A 15,527-nucleotide genomic window follows, 5' to 3' on the forward strand; every position below is an offset into this window, starting at 1 on the left:
TGAATTAAAATACTCTGAAAAATATGTAGGAGCTCAAAAATATTCATCGTAGAATAAAATCAAGTATTATGAGTCTTCTCAAAAGGTACATATCAGATTACAAAAAAACCCCAACCAAAACAGAACAAAGGCAGGAGCCCAATTAATTTTTAGTAGTTAATTGAAAACATATGGGGGAAAATTATTATTGTTTTCCATCGAAAAGCTGGAAAAATAGCGACCAAAGTAAAAAAATACCAATTTTTGATGGCATGTCATAAGAAATGTGTTGACACAAGTCATTCAGTCAAATCTTTCTGTAATGCCTTTCTTTGTGTTTATGGTTCACTAATTCAGTAAAAAGTGATAACACCTTAACATTGTGAGCTTTAAACCGGAGTAATCACAGAATCACAGAATAAGCTGAGTTGGAAGGGACCCATCGAGTTGGAAGGATCATTGAGTCCAGCTTGCAACCCTGCACAGCACCATAATAAGACCAAATATCTGATACCATAAGGTTGCTGTAAAAAGATTCCAGGTGACTCTCTGAACTTCAGTGCTTTATTAACATATCAGTTACATTGACCCTGACATGAAATTGCAGTAGATTATACTCTTCAGGAAACAAATACCACTCCCAAAACCTATGTAACTGTGACACTTTCTCTTATAGCTGTTGGCAACAGCAGGTTACTTTAGTAATAGGAAAAGTGTATTTCTAAAACGTGAGTGATGAAAAATAGGTTTTTTTAAAAATCTATTGGCTTAATGTAGCAATAGAAAAAAAAAAAGGAAGAAAATCTGTTTTTCTTTTCTCTTTGCCCTGAACTTATCCCAGTATCATTAGAAAAACAAAAATGCTTCATTGGTTAGGTTGCTCAACCAGATTAATGTTCAAGTACTTTTTCCTGGAGAAAAGATCTAGACTTTTACATTATAATGTAGTTAATGACCCATGCCTAGTCTTGCTATTGCTGGAAGATTGCTATTTATAATTTCTTACAAACACAAAATGCATTTTAAAGCATATTATCAAGGGTGAGAATGCTGTTGATGCTAATCCTTTATTATTCAAATAACAAAACTATTCCAGTCACCCAGGCTACAGAATATTACCTTATGCAAAATCAGAACTTAAAAAAATATGTAATCACTGTCTATATTGTAGTTTTGCTCTGTGTAGTGGGTTGACCCTGACTGGATGCCAGGCACCCACCAAAGCCACTCTATCACTCCCTTCCACAACTGGACAGGGGAGAGAAAATATAACAAAGGTTCATGAGTTGATATAAGGTCCAGGAGAGATCACTCACCAAGCACCATTATGGGCAAAATGGATTGTATTGAGGATATTATTTGAGTTTATTGCTAACAAAATAAGAGCAGGATAACAGGAAGCAAAATAAATCTTAAAAACCTTCTGTTCACCCTTCTTTCCATCCCAGGTCTACCTTGTTCCCCTCTTCAGAGGTGCAGAGAGACAGCAGATGTGGGTTATTGTCACTTCATCTACACTGTTCCTTATGCTGCTCAGGGAGAAAAATCTTTCCACTTCTCCACTGTGGGGTCCCCCCCATGGGAGGCAGTCCTCCACGAAGTTCTCCAAAGTGAGTCCACCCCAAGGGCAACAGTTAGGCACAAGCTGATGCAACATGGTTCACTCTTTTACAGGGTGCAGTCCTTCAAGGTCAGGCTGCTCCAGCGTGGGTCCTTCTCAGGGTCAAAAGTCCTACCAAGAAACCTGCTCCAGTGTGGGCTCCTCTCCCCACAGCTCTGCAGGTCTCTGCCAGGAGCCTGTTCCAGCACCGGCCTCCCATGGGGTCACAGCATCCTCTCCAGCTTTCACCTGTTCAAGCATGGGTCTCCTCCATGGGCTGCAGGTGGATCTCTGCACCCCCAGGGACCTCCATGGGCTGCAGGGACACAGCTGATTCACCATAGTCTGCACCATGGTATGCAAGGGAACCTCAGCTCTGGTACCTGGAGTACCTCCTTCCCCTCCTTCTCCACTGACTTTTGTGTCTTCAGAGCTGTTCTCACTCGGTTCTTCTCTGTCAGCAATTACAACTGTGCAATAACCTGTTTGGTTGTTTATTTTTCTTGTTAAATATGTTATCACAGAGACATTACAACCATTTCTGATTGCCCCAGCTGTGGCCAGTGTTACGTCCATCCTGGAACCAGCTGTCATTGGCTCTGCCAGACATGGAGAAAGCTCCTGGCAGCTTCTCACAGAAGCCACCCCTGTAGCCCCACCACTACCAACACCTGACCATTGAAACCCAATATACTTACCCATATTTGCATTTTTCTCATAGTTTTGGGACATCACATATATTTCATACTCAAGTTCTTAGAATCCAAAAAGCTACTTTTATGAATGCAAGAGTGCCCATATGTGTATGGGGGGTTCAGTGTAATTATAAGAATTGCCTACCCACCAGTGAAGATCAAGAAATCAGAATGTCTATTCTCCACAAAACAGGAAGTCTGTAGATTAGGAATATCTGGAACACAGTCAAAAATAAAGCCAAGAAGAGGCCTTTGAAAAGAGGTTCAATAAAACAGTTGCTAGTTTCAAATAAATGAAACCTTCAGTTTCATTTATGTGCATATATTTGTCTGCTGAAGGAGGTTCCACAGGCCCTTTGGGCAGCTGCTCACAACCTTCATTGTTGTCATAATTCGAATGCTTTATCTAATATCAGCTCAGTTCTGATTTGTCTTAATGAAGACAATTTTCCTTAACCATCCTAAGTGGATAACATTCCTCTTTTGACCAAAATATGAGCAAAACTGTCTGAATAGAAATAATGAGCATGGAGGTTGGATTTAATTCAAGGACAGATCTAGAAACACAGAAACAGGACTTGTCTTAAGTGCTAAATATCATGAAAATGCATGCCAGATCAATCTTCATGTATACACTTTCTTACTACTCTCTCAAGAACTTTTATTTATTTTTGAGCATGATCTGATAAAACTGAAGATATTAATTCCTTAATAATGGTTCAAGAAACGTAATATAAGGACAGTGTGTGAAGTAGCCTTAAACTGACATATGTGACATATGACAAATTCACTGTTCTCCTTCACAAAGAAAAATGCTTTGTCTTTGGATGGAGGAAAGAGAGTTTTCTTCCTGCCTTTGGTCTTTACTAATGAATACTTGAACCAGACAAGAGAGTCTGTCCCAGCAAGCTGCAGAACACTTACATGAGGAATTCTTGTCTCCCACCAGAAGGTGACTCTACTTCAGACTCACAAGGCATAGAGCTTTGCAATGTTCTGCTGTACATATTACACCAAACACAGTGGTCTCATAGCAATTAGGAAAAAGCTTGTACTTCAGTTTTGATTCAGTTCTTCAGATATACCAAAGAATTATTTTGCCATTCATTCATTTATAGAGAGAATAGCCAATATTTTTCTTTTATAGTCTTGCCTTGAAAAATGCAATCCTTCTGTAATGACTTCTGAACATTCATTCAACTCAGGCTATGCAATCAGAATACGGAGAACTTTTCTCTGACAATAAATCCATAAGCAAAATCAAAACCAGACAGATAATATGAAGCTTGTTCAGCTCAAATCTTTAAATGTTGAAAAGTGTGTTTTACTCCATAGAACACATAGCTACCAAAAAAAGATTTAATCAGAAAGAATAAAAATAGTGTTGACTTCAATGTTTTCTGTTTGTTGAAATTGCTGGTAGGAGAAATGGTTGTATTAAGTGAAAAAGAACATTTACTCTTAAAGTCTCATGTCAAGAAGAAAAATGTTACCTATATTCCCTTGGAACACAATATATTTTTTTCAACTCATATGAAATATACTTCTTTTCTCTTGGGACTGGCCACTGCATAACCTTATCTGATGCACTAGTTACATTAATTTCTTCATAAACATTTCAGTGTTTATATTTGCATGAAAAAATATACTCACACTGAAACCATTACATATGTACTCTTTATTAAAAAATATTTAGTTTCGTCAGTCTTGCAAGTAAATTCACTAAATTGTAGTCATGGGTGGGTACATTTCTGCAACTTGCATATTTTCAATTGGACCTATGGGAAGATAGTATGATAACTTGCCTAAGGATCATTTATGGTGAAGTAAAAGTAGAGATATATGTCCTTTGTTTTATTAATATTCAAAATCAAACATTTCAAAATATTTGAGCGTTGAAACAAAACTTTTCTGATATGAAACATTACTGAACTGAAATTGAAGAAAAGAGTTAGAAGTTTCCAAGATCTCTCTCCTCATGATCAGACCCCAAATCAAGAGCTCAGTCATCAGTACCATAAATTTGTAATGGTCTCTCCCTGGTGATAGCTACAGAAGTAATCCAGGAAACTGTCTGGACAATGATGGATTTCTTCCACCTGCCTGCGGTGACCTATCCATTCACATCTGTATTTATATTCCAGGAACAGAGGTCTTCAACCACTCCTTATCCCATGACAATGCACACATTTATTGGATATTTTCTGTTCCATGAACCAAAAAAGTTATAATTAATGGCTGTTCCAGTCTCTAGGTACCTTACCAGAGAATTAAAAATCAAACTTCTGGAAAAGCAAGCTTGTAGTTATTCTCAGTGCCGAAGAAGTGGGAAATATAGTGACCCCAGCACTATTTCTCCCCAAATCAATATCACTTCCTGACTCTTTAAAGTCACCACAAAACAAGACTGGCCATCAATCAGAAGCTGTTGCAGAAAAATTAGATAATATATGCCTGAGGAAGTTTATAGTTCTTTGAGCTTGGAGGAGCTGGGCAACAGTGGAGCACCATCCACATCATTCCTTGCAGTTTCATACCTTCAGAATTTTTGTCCAGGATACAGAAACACTTTTAGAACCATGTCTCATGTTCATGTGTATCTCTGCCTGGCAACACAAGATGCTGGCCTCAGCCAGGGTTTCTTGGCATTGTTGCAGCAGCATCTCTGATGTTAATAAGGTTCTGTGATACCTCCAGTGCCATGAGTCATCTCTAGTTCTCCTCTCCTATCTGTTCTGAGGGTGAGAGTGCCACCGGTGTCAGGTGGTAGCATCACCAAATAAGTGCTAAGCAAACGTTGCTGCCAGAATGGCACTCTTTGTCTGACTCCAGCACATAAAATGGCTGTATTAATAAGTCATTGTGGGGCAGCTAATTGATTGGAGAAAGCATTACTAGGCATAATTTATGGGAAAACACACAGACCATACATTTTGGGACTGCAGAGCATACAACTGAACCTGTGTTCTGTTGTCAGTCACTACTTTTTGGCCCAAAGCCTTATAGTCAGAAGAGCAAATAATTTGTGCCCCAATTGTCCTCTCTTGGATGCTCAGGAAGTACAAACATAGGGTCTAAAATTAAATCCCATTTGACATTGCTACCTTAAAACTGGTAGCCTGAGGATTTTGCTAGCTGTCCTTAAAATCCTTCCAGGCTGACATATCTAACTAGAGGCAGCTTAATTCTCCAAATCAATATACAAGGGGAAAAAAAGTCAGCTGGTGTTTGACAACAAGATAATACAAATTGTATGACTTCTTTCAGCCTGCTCAATTATTACGAAGGCCAGGGATTATTTAACACACTTAAGAGTTGCTAATTTTCATAGCAGTAGCTTGCAGACAGCCTAAATTAAAACAGACTGCTGCTGTGCTGTTACTTTAGATAATCTCTCAGTTAGGTGCTCTGAATTTCCAGACAAGTTCATTAAACACAGACAGACAGAGCTGCAGAATTTACACAAGCAAAATATTGCCAAACAGATGTCAGAGTTTGCTGTGCTGGGCCATGCCAATGCTGCATTCTTCTCCTATTTGCATATCACCTCATGTTATCTGGTGTTATGCTAAATGATGCTATACATAGTATATGGCCACATGGTCTCTGAGTTTAAAATAGTGTTATGACATTTTATCTTGAAATGTGGAATAATTTATAAAGAAGCAGGCAGTTCCTGCTTCTTTATAAAAGATATAATATAAAGATAAATACTTCATAAAAATATTTTCCATTGAATGCAAAAATGATTGACTTAAAATGATGCAGGACTGCTAATGCTGTGCACGCCAGGGACTGACCCAAAACTTGAGTCAGTTCTAAACAGCTTTAGGTACCATCTTGTTTGGAAATTATTACCAATTCTCTCCCTGATCAGCTCACAATCATGAAGTGAAATTAGCTGAAAAATCAAGCAAGGTTGCATACCAATAACATGTTAATAATTTTGAGAAATGTTTATTCTGCTTTTGATTAGAGCATAGGAAGTTTGCCTTGCTGTAAAATATGCTCAATGCATGTTGACTGAGCAGTAAGATAAAATATCTCCAGATAGGAGAAGGGGGTTAGGTTTCCAGTGAAATGTTTGTGGGATTTGCAAGGAATATCTAAAGCATTGTAAAAAAAAAAAGGAATGGTAAGGAGAGGAAGGAAGATGATTAAGAGAAAAGCATTATTTTTGACATAGTTTTGAGATTCACAGTTTCTACTGCTGGTGGCAGCATGTTAGGAAGATTCCTCGAAAATGATTGAAATTACTAGCTATTAACATTTGCCTTATGCAGAGAATATTTACTCCAACATTATTTTTCTGAGTTTTGGAAAGTTTATTGTTTTTAGTAGTCATCAATAATCAATCATAAACCTAAATACACTTTTTAATGCACACAGGAACATTTCCAGAGAAAGATTGATTGGCCTGATCTTACTAATTTGAAAAACACATGAACAAATATAACATTGAAATAACCACAGGAAATGTTTGCAAAGGAAAATAATTGATCGAAGTCATGAGCAAAGGTTTTCTAAATGTCTGTAATAAATATAGATCCAGGACCTTTTAAAACTGGAGTGCAGCAAAAGAGTACAGGATAGGAAAACAGTAGACTGAATTCATTGTCCCTAGCTTTAGAAATGACCTTTTAATTATAAGGTTTTAGAGTAAAAAAGTTATGCCAAACTGCATATTTACAGGTCACATTGATATTTTCCCACTAATTTGTAACAAAAATAATTCCTTTGTATATATGCGTACCTGTACAATTACAGATATATTAATATATATATATTTAAGCAGATATCTATTTATCTATCTATTTATCTATCTATCTATCTATCTATCTATATCTATCTATGCACACCTATTTGCCATTTTGGAAGAACAGTCTTTGGATTTCTGCAGAGATTTGAGAAAATTGTTATCATAACTGAAATCTGTTACATTCATCTAGACCCACACAAAATCTCATCACCCATGTTTTACTCTCAAATAAATTGTTAAAAATAGAAAAAACTATTCAAATTTAAAAGGCAGCTCAAAATCCCACGGAATTAGAACATTAAGAGCTTATTTCCCAAAAAAGGAGATGTAAATAATTTTTTCCATGTTAGACGGCAGTGAGTAATTGGGAAAAAAAAAATGTTTTGAACAAACTGAAGTTAGATGTTCGATGGTTTTATATTTACTTATTCTTATTTATTTTTATTTCCCCAACCCAGACACTCAACTTACTAGAAGTTTAAATTATTTTATTGAAATTTCATTGTCACTTTTCATATATGAAAAACTGCTGGATAAAAAGTGTAAGATGATTCTCTGAGTAACTTGTGATTAATTATTGCAATATGGAATCAATTACTTTACCCCCAGATATACAGCCTCCTCTTTTTATAACTCCATCATTGCTACCTTTTTCCATGACACCCATTTTGAAAAAATATTATAATGTGCTGGTCACACAAAGCAAGTAAAATATTAAAAATACCTGCTTTTGAAACTGAGATTTGAATGTACCCTTAAACATTTGCAGACTTTGATCAGGAAGCAGCATGAGTAGTAGTAAAGAAGTATGACATAAAGAGCAAATAGTGTCACTTTTAATTATAAAGTAAAAATTCATGTTGAGGGACAAGATAAGCATTCAATCAATGCAGTCAGTTTAACTTAGGTGATAGCACTGCCTGACCAGACAGAACATAAGGCTCTCATAACAGAGAAATTGAAAAAACGCACTGGGCAAGGAGGATTATGTTTTGCAGATAGAGTCACAATTTTGGTTTGTCTTGTAGCATGTGTGCCTATGTTGTTGTTTCTGACTTCTAAAAATAATTTGTTCTGTGTTTCTTTCTTTTCTACATCTTTCTTCCCTCTGACAGCTCACTTTGACCATTGGCCAGTAGACTTTAAAACAGTCTCCTTGCTATAATTAGCAATGATCTGCGCCTGCTTTCCTTAAAATATTGACATAGCATTGATTTTTACTTTCTTTTTTTAATGTGGTAAAGACAGGAATCTGGAATTGTAAAGATTTTTTTTTCAAGACTTGGCATACATTTGATCCTGTCAGAACATCCATAAAATCTCAATCAGAACAATTCTTGGGTGCCATGTTGTTTGATTAAACCTGAGTGAATCCGTTTAACTGATAGGAGTGCTTCTTGATTATGGGGAAAATTGTCAGCTACACTGTGGAAAAATTGATTGGGTTCAGTTGAGCACTCTGCCTCTGCACAAGCAGAATAAGGTCTTTCGGGTCAAATAATAATTTTTTAAAAAAATTATTTTTAAACATGGCATTCTATCTGACATCTTGGATGAACTTTACACCTGAACTGTGTCCTGATTCCATGCCACACTCAGCTGAGGAAAAGCCTGTGGGTGAAATACTGTGCTCAGTGATAACAGAAACTCTTAGACACCATAATGTGTTCTGAAGCCATCAAGGCATTGACAGTCAAAGCACTTTTAGTGCACTTTCTGTAATCTTTGTAGCAACACTGAGCACATAGCTGACCTCCTTGTCAATCTGGGTAACATTTTGAAAAGGATAGAATTTAAGAACTAGATTTGGTATATAATTTTCTGTGAGAATTTTTTTCCTTTTTCAGGGAAAAAAAGTATTTATTGGAGGAAAGAAGTATATCAAACAGGTTTTAATAAATCCCTGTTAAAATAAACCAAGGTCTTCATCTCTAAGGAGGTATCATTTGAATCCTACCTGGAAAACAAAGTGTGCACCATACTGAGAACAGATTTTATGTTTGTAGCTTAGGGGCTTCTAAGGTTTCTCTCCACATAGATTTCTCTTCTTGTAGTTTCTGTACTTCAGAAGAAGCTCTCAGAGATTTTTATTCTTGATACATATAGTGTATATATTGCTTTGAGTTGTGGGACCATCCCAGGAAAAGCCCTCTTCAAGAATGAATAAGGATACTCTCAGTGAGTCTGAGAATATGGGTATTTGATTACATTTTCTGACTCTAGATACTTTAATTGCCTTCATGTCAAAAATTTGCTGTAAGTCTTTTTCCTGGGCAATGTAGAGTACTTTAAAGTTTTTGCAACTTGGAATTAAAATTTCACATCCAAATTTTGAAAGAGAGTGACAAGTATTACCTTTTATCTCCTTAGCTTTCAAACTGTGTGTTAACCAAGTTAACTATATATCTCTGTCTTTTTCCTCTTTTCATTCACATCATTTTGCTTAAAGCCCACAATACGTTCTGTAGATTCCTCCAGAAAAAAACATTTTTGGAAATTTTATCAGAAGAACTTAAGAAACCTCATTTTTGGAACTCTGATATCTGTCATGAAAATTTTGGGTTTCTGGTGATCAATTATGAGAAATATTTCCATGAATAGTTTGCTTCTTTGGAGGTTGAAGATATTTTTCCTGATACCTTTAGAAAGCGTTGCCTGTAGGAAATCAACAGAACTGATCTGACATGGTTTCTCTGACCTAGCACATGAAAACCTCAAATAATAGTGCTGAGATTTTGCTCTTTTTAAAATATAATTCTTGAAAGGTCCTAATAATCTTAATGTTTTCCTTGTTCTTCAAAAGCAAAGGAAACCAGGATTTCACTCAGGAAGAAGGTGAAATTACAGTGTGTTTTGTCCCTGTTCAGATAAAACTTCCAACGTCATGTATCAAATTCTTCCAAATCAACGTTTGAACTTTTTTTTTTTTTCCCCAGGGTTTGGCAGAAGTTGGAGCAAAACATCTAGCTCAGAATCACTCTGGGTAAAACAAGTGATATGATCCTGGCTAGAGGAGATCTGGCATATCTGCCTCTGTATGATATTCAATACTTGGGTGGATATCCAGGGCTCTAGCTCTTGTTATGTTTTTGTATGAACAGCTTTCAGCAGAAGCCAGGATTATCACCTCTTATTTGCATATGGTGAAGAGATTATGATTTTATTTCTGAAGGCCACTTTGTCACTTTAAAATTTTGACAGCCACATGGTGTCCTACTTCAGAAAACAGCGCATCATAAAAATGATAGACCTTTGATAATCAGTGTGAAAACCAGGTAATTAAGTTGTTCCACTGGTAAAATGCCAGTGTCACTCACAGTTTCCAAGTCCTGGTTGTAGAATCTGCACTTTAAATTCTTGAGCCCTCTCTTCTTGAGAAATAATTTCTGCCTAATACAGTGATTCCTAGCCTCTACTAATGCAAAAAGATTTTCAACACTTTTTAAAAAATACTGTAAATGAAATTCATTTAAAACTTTATTTACAACTTTTTTTTTGTACTTCTATTAATTTTTTGTTTTGTTTTGTTTTTTTGTTTTTTTGTTTACTTACAATACATGTGGAATTCAAGGGCTATTTTTCCTCATAATTTCAATACTTTCTAATATCTTAGGACTATGAAGGATCCAATTTAGGTAACACCACCCTGGAAGAAGGCACTCCCTCACAGTGATCATGAAAGTGATATCAACCTATGTTAAAATAGCACAGACATATAAATGGAAGCTTTTTCAATTCAAGGGTGGGAACTTTAATAGGTTTTTTCCTTGCTGCATTTTTAGTTTTTAAACTCATTTTCCCTTCTGCCCCTAAAACAGCATGGATGTGTTTTGCCTTAGGCCATGCTTGAAGGATCATGAAGTTGACTACTGGAAAAGTGGAATTTGCTTGAAAACCAAATTTTGTGGTGAGATTTTAATTTCACCCATCTCCATTAAAAACAAACAAACAAATGAACCAGGATTTGATTCTTTCTTTATGCAGTAGAGGCTGATTAAATTTGAATTATGCTTAATCGACAAAGTCATGCAACACTTAAACTTGGGTTTGGGGTTTTTTTAAATTTTAATTGGTCAGTTATAAATATACAGGCACAGTTGTAATAAATGAATGCAAATACATATTTTCTCTATTTTTCACCTAAATAATAGGACGACTTTAAAATAAATGACACAGAAACCTCACATTCTGTCATTGTGAAATGACATCAGAAATACTCCTAGTAATCCTTCTTAATTGTTCCTCAGCAGAATAGATTTACATAATTTCAATTGCAGATGGCATCTGATGCTTTTAGAGTACATGGTCAAAGCATGTTTCTTCAACTTGCATATAAATAGATGGTGATTTTTCATCACATTTCTATATGCAACATAACTGAGATAAAATGAGTGTCAGCATAGTGAGAGGATATTTTTACTGCCCTCTTAAAGATGTCTGGTAGGGGGAAGCAAGAAGTTAGGTTTAGTGCAGCTTTGAGGACCATTTTTATAAGCTTGATAGTTGCTGTCTGATTGTACAATTCAGTTTCAAGGTCTGTGTGGAGAGATGTTCCTGTTTTTCTAGTCTAATCCACACTGAATATTAGGGATAAAATATTGCATGGTGAGTCTATCAGCCAAGTTGCTGCTGTGGAACATTCCTGTCCTGGGACTCATTTAGGATTTTCTCTTCACCATCCTGAGACACTATGACCACTGTGAAATTTCTCCTTTGTGCAACTCGCTGCTATTTGCCGTTATTGTTGGTGTCACTTGATATTATCTAATTATTATCTATAATATAATATAATATAATATAATATAATATAATATAAATTATTATTCTAGAAAATGTAAATGTCTCACACAGAAAAGAACAAAAACTGTGCCAGCTTTTCCCAAGGTCTTCAGGTGTCACACACCCATGAGCTATGTAGACATTTGTCCTTTCTGGAAAACATTCAAATGGTGGAAATCATAGCATCATAGAATGATTTGGGTTGGAAAGGACATTAAATATCATCTAGTTTGGACTCCTTGCCATGGCAAGAATGTCATTTACTCCATCAGGTTGCTTAGGCTTCATTCAATCTGGCCTTGAACATTTCCTGGGATGGGGCATCTGCAACTTTTCTGGGCAGCAAATTAAGAATGTCTCCTCTTCAAAATAAACTCTTTGTTTATTTTGTCATGAGTCATGACCTAGATGAATGTAGGATATTTTTGTCTTGATTAATGGAATTCCTGAAAAGACCCTGTGATCTCCCCTACCATGGTCACTATCTGAATTTCTTCAAAGGATTTCTTCTGCAATGTCCTTTTATTCCATATGTTTATGTTGCAAAGACTGGACATTTCTGTTGCATGGTGTTAATTGTTCACCTAAGATATGTGATTTTGCTTCTCTTTGTTTGTTCATTCTGGTGCATGTAAACAAAGCTGAAATGGCTTCTTTCATGTCCAAGTATGAAATAATTTGCCTGACCATTAGTATAGGAGACTAAATTGTGACCTCTTGGACTAGTCAAGGAAAGAAAACAACAACATATAAACAAGACAAAAGCTAGTTAATCTAAAAGTTCATATGAAATACAGAAATTAAAAATCTTCTTTTATTCCAAAAAATCTATGGAGTTTAAAAAATAAAATTGTTACTACATTTGGATGGATGATTAAAAGTAAAACCAGTGCATGGTTTCTCATCATATTCACATTTATTTCTATATGTACTTCTAGTCCTGGCCTATGACACTTATTTAAAATCTGGACCTGAACTCCACAGAGATTTCTGAATAGATTAATTTCTGTATCTCTACAAGGCTTTACTGAACTATTCTAGGTTCAAAAGGCTGCTTTACTAGAAGAAACTTCTGGACTGGGCCTCTTGCAGTGATAGGTGCAAGTCCCACATTTCACACTACATTGTCAGAAGGAATTGTTGTAACCGCTGGACTCTGCCTAGCAGGCTGCAACTCCCTGAGAACTCAGCGAGGGTTTCCTAGGGCCGTGCGATTGATCGCATCCCGGAGTCCATTTCGGACAGCCCTGCGATCTGGCTCTGGCAGCCAGCAGCGTTACAACGCAGTGGTGATAAAAGAGGTAGAGGAGGGTCTCCCATGAGGGTGGTAAGATGGCTTTATTCACATCTTGTCCCGGCGCCCTCGGAGGCAGAGAGAGAGACCTCATGGCCTGGGTGCGGGGTGGTTTTGTCAGAGGCTCAGGGGCAGTCCCTGGGCGAGGCTGGGGTACAGGAACCAATAGGGAGAGGCCGAGGGAGTGGCCAAGGCCAGGGAGGGAACAGGGGGAACATGGCATCAGAGAATCAGTGGGTTAACTGGCTACCACAAGGAATCATGTGAACATCTAGAGATACTAATTGAAAATATCTTATTTCTTCACTGGGGCATATGCTAGAGGGTTTTTTTCAGGTTTGCCAAAACAGATGTTATATATACAGATTTAGTGCAGTTAGAATAATGATAAAGGCTAATCCTATGCTATGACATGAACTGATCAAAATTTCATTAAAACTTCAGTGGGAGAATCTTTGCCAGAACCACAGGGGAATGATCTTTTTATAAATAATATTAAAATGTAAATAGAAAAATAAAAAATCTTAAAATTGAAAAGTTTTAACACATTATTATGAAATATTATTTGTATGGCTTTTTTGTGTTTTGAGGAGTGGTTTTGTTTGTTTGATGGATTGGGATTGTTTTTGAAAAGACTAGTTTTCATTAGATCGTCAGTAAAAATACAAGGACAGTTTTTCATCTGACTATCTTGGATTTCAAAATAGCAAATTTCAGGATTATTCACCTACATTTTTACCTTCTAGTTTAAGTGTTGTACCACTCTCAAGTCCTGACATGGAAGAAAATAACATCTTTGCAGTACTAAATGAAAACAAGACCATGGAAAAAGATCAACTTAAAATGCAGCAACCTGTGCTTTCGATGTGTTTGGCATTTTGTTGTGAACTTTTCATCCGGCCCAGAAAGAACAATGCTTAATTTTCTGATCCCAGATTGAATTTACAGCTCTGGCAGACAGAAAATCATCTTCAGACTTGTAAACCATACACATTTGATCCAGAAGTCACTGAGACAGAACAAATACGGAACCTCACAACATCATTCATTCAGAGTTACTTTTTGGCACATAATATCTGGCTTGAAAGAGGACATGCAAGCCAATAAAAGTTCTTTCAAGCATATGAAGACCAGTTTTCCAAGTGAAAACCAGCATCATCTTTGTATTGGTCCTTTGGCCATTTCTAGCTTTATTATGCTTTCAAAGACATTTTGTCCTCACTTTTATAGCAATGCGCTTTGCACTCAACGCAGTTATCAATACACGAAAATCTATGAATAAACTTGCATTTAAAGGAAACACATTTACCTGGAATCAATATATTTTGTTCTGTTTGTCAAGTCCTCTAATTCAACTTTGTTTACAGTATTTCAGGCCTAGCAATACAGTCTTTGAAAGACAGCAGCACAGCAAGTAAAGGGAGAAGATGGGAGTAGAGAAATGAAAAAGAAAGCATGCTATAGAACAGCTTGCTTTGTGCTCATTATTGCTATCCTGTCAAAAAATGTGCAGAGCCCTCTGTCAGTGCATAGACCCTTTCCTCTTTGTTCTTTTTAATGATTTCTTAGAGAAGTTACATCTTATGTGCATCCTTCACCAACTGTGAATCAGAAGGTATGTGAGGATCCATTCATTTACATCATAATGCTGATGTCAACCTTTCCTGTTACCACAGAAACACAGCCCATGACCACGCTTTGTATTAAAAAGGAAATATATGATACTATCAATGATGACAGCTCCCATGATTTAATCCTTGATTTTTGCCATAAAATCTGACCTTTACTTGATCTTACTGCTTTACTTGCACATTTGATTTTAAGACTGCTGATAGCTTGGCTTTATTTGCTTTCTCAGTCTGCTCTAATACGAATTTACAAGGGTTGGAGTTTCCCAAATGCATCAGTTCTCTGTGGCTTTCGCTTGTTAAATAGAACGTTGCATTTTTACCTACCTAGAAAAATGGTGTCTCTAATGCCTCTAATGCTCATCATAAATATCTTGTCTTTCATATCTGAAATATAATCTCTCTGGAATATTTTCCTTTTAAGCCATTGTTCTTGTGTCTGCCTGGTTAGCAGTTCCTACATGTCAGACAAAGCACACACAGGTCAAGTCCATTCTTAGCTGTCAGGGATGGTTATAGGTCACAGCCATTTGATATCCGTTTCTGATGATTTTTTATTTAACTTCTCCTCATGCTGAGAAATCTGATAACTGAGTTGTATTTGCTGTTTTACCTGCATTCCAACTTTTAGAGTTCAGGGAGCCTGGAATTTGTCAGTAAAGATCTGAACCCATGTATCACCCAGTGTTTGAAGGTTAGCAACATAAATCTTTCAATAAAAGAACAAAGGTCTACAAGCATGTTCACATTCCCTTAGCTTTCAGTGATAAGGAAGCCATTTTCAAAATAGCAA

The sequence above is a fragment of the Corvus hawaiiensis genome, chromosome 30 (genome assembly GCF_020740725.1).
Source record: "Corvus hawaiiensis isolate bCorHaw1 chromosome 30, bCorHaw1.pri.cur, whole genome shotgun sequence".
Classification (NCBI taxonomy): Eukaryota; Metazoa; Chordata; class Aves; order Passeriformes; family Corvidae; genus Corvus; species Corvus hawaiiensis.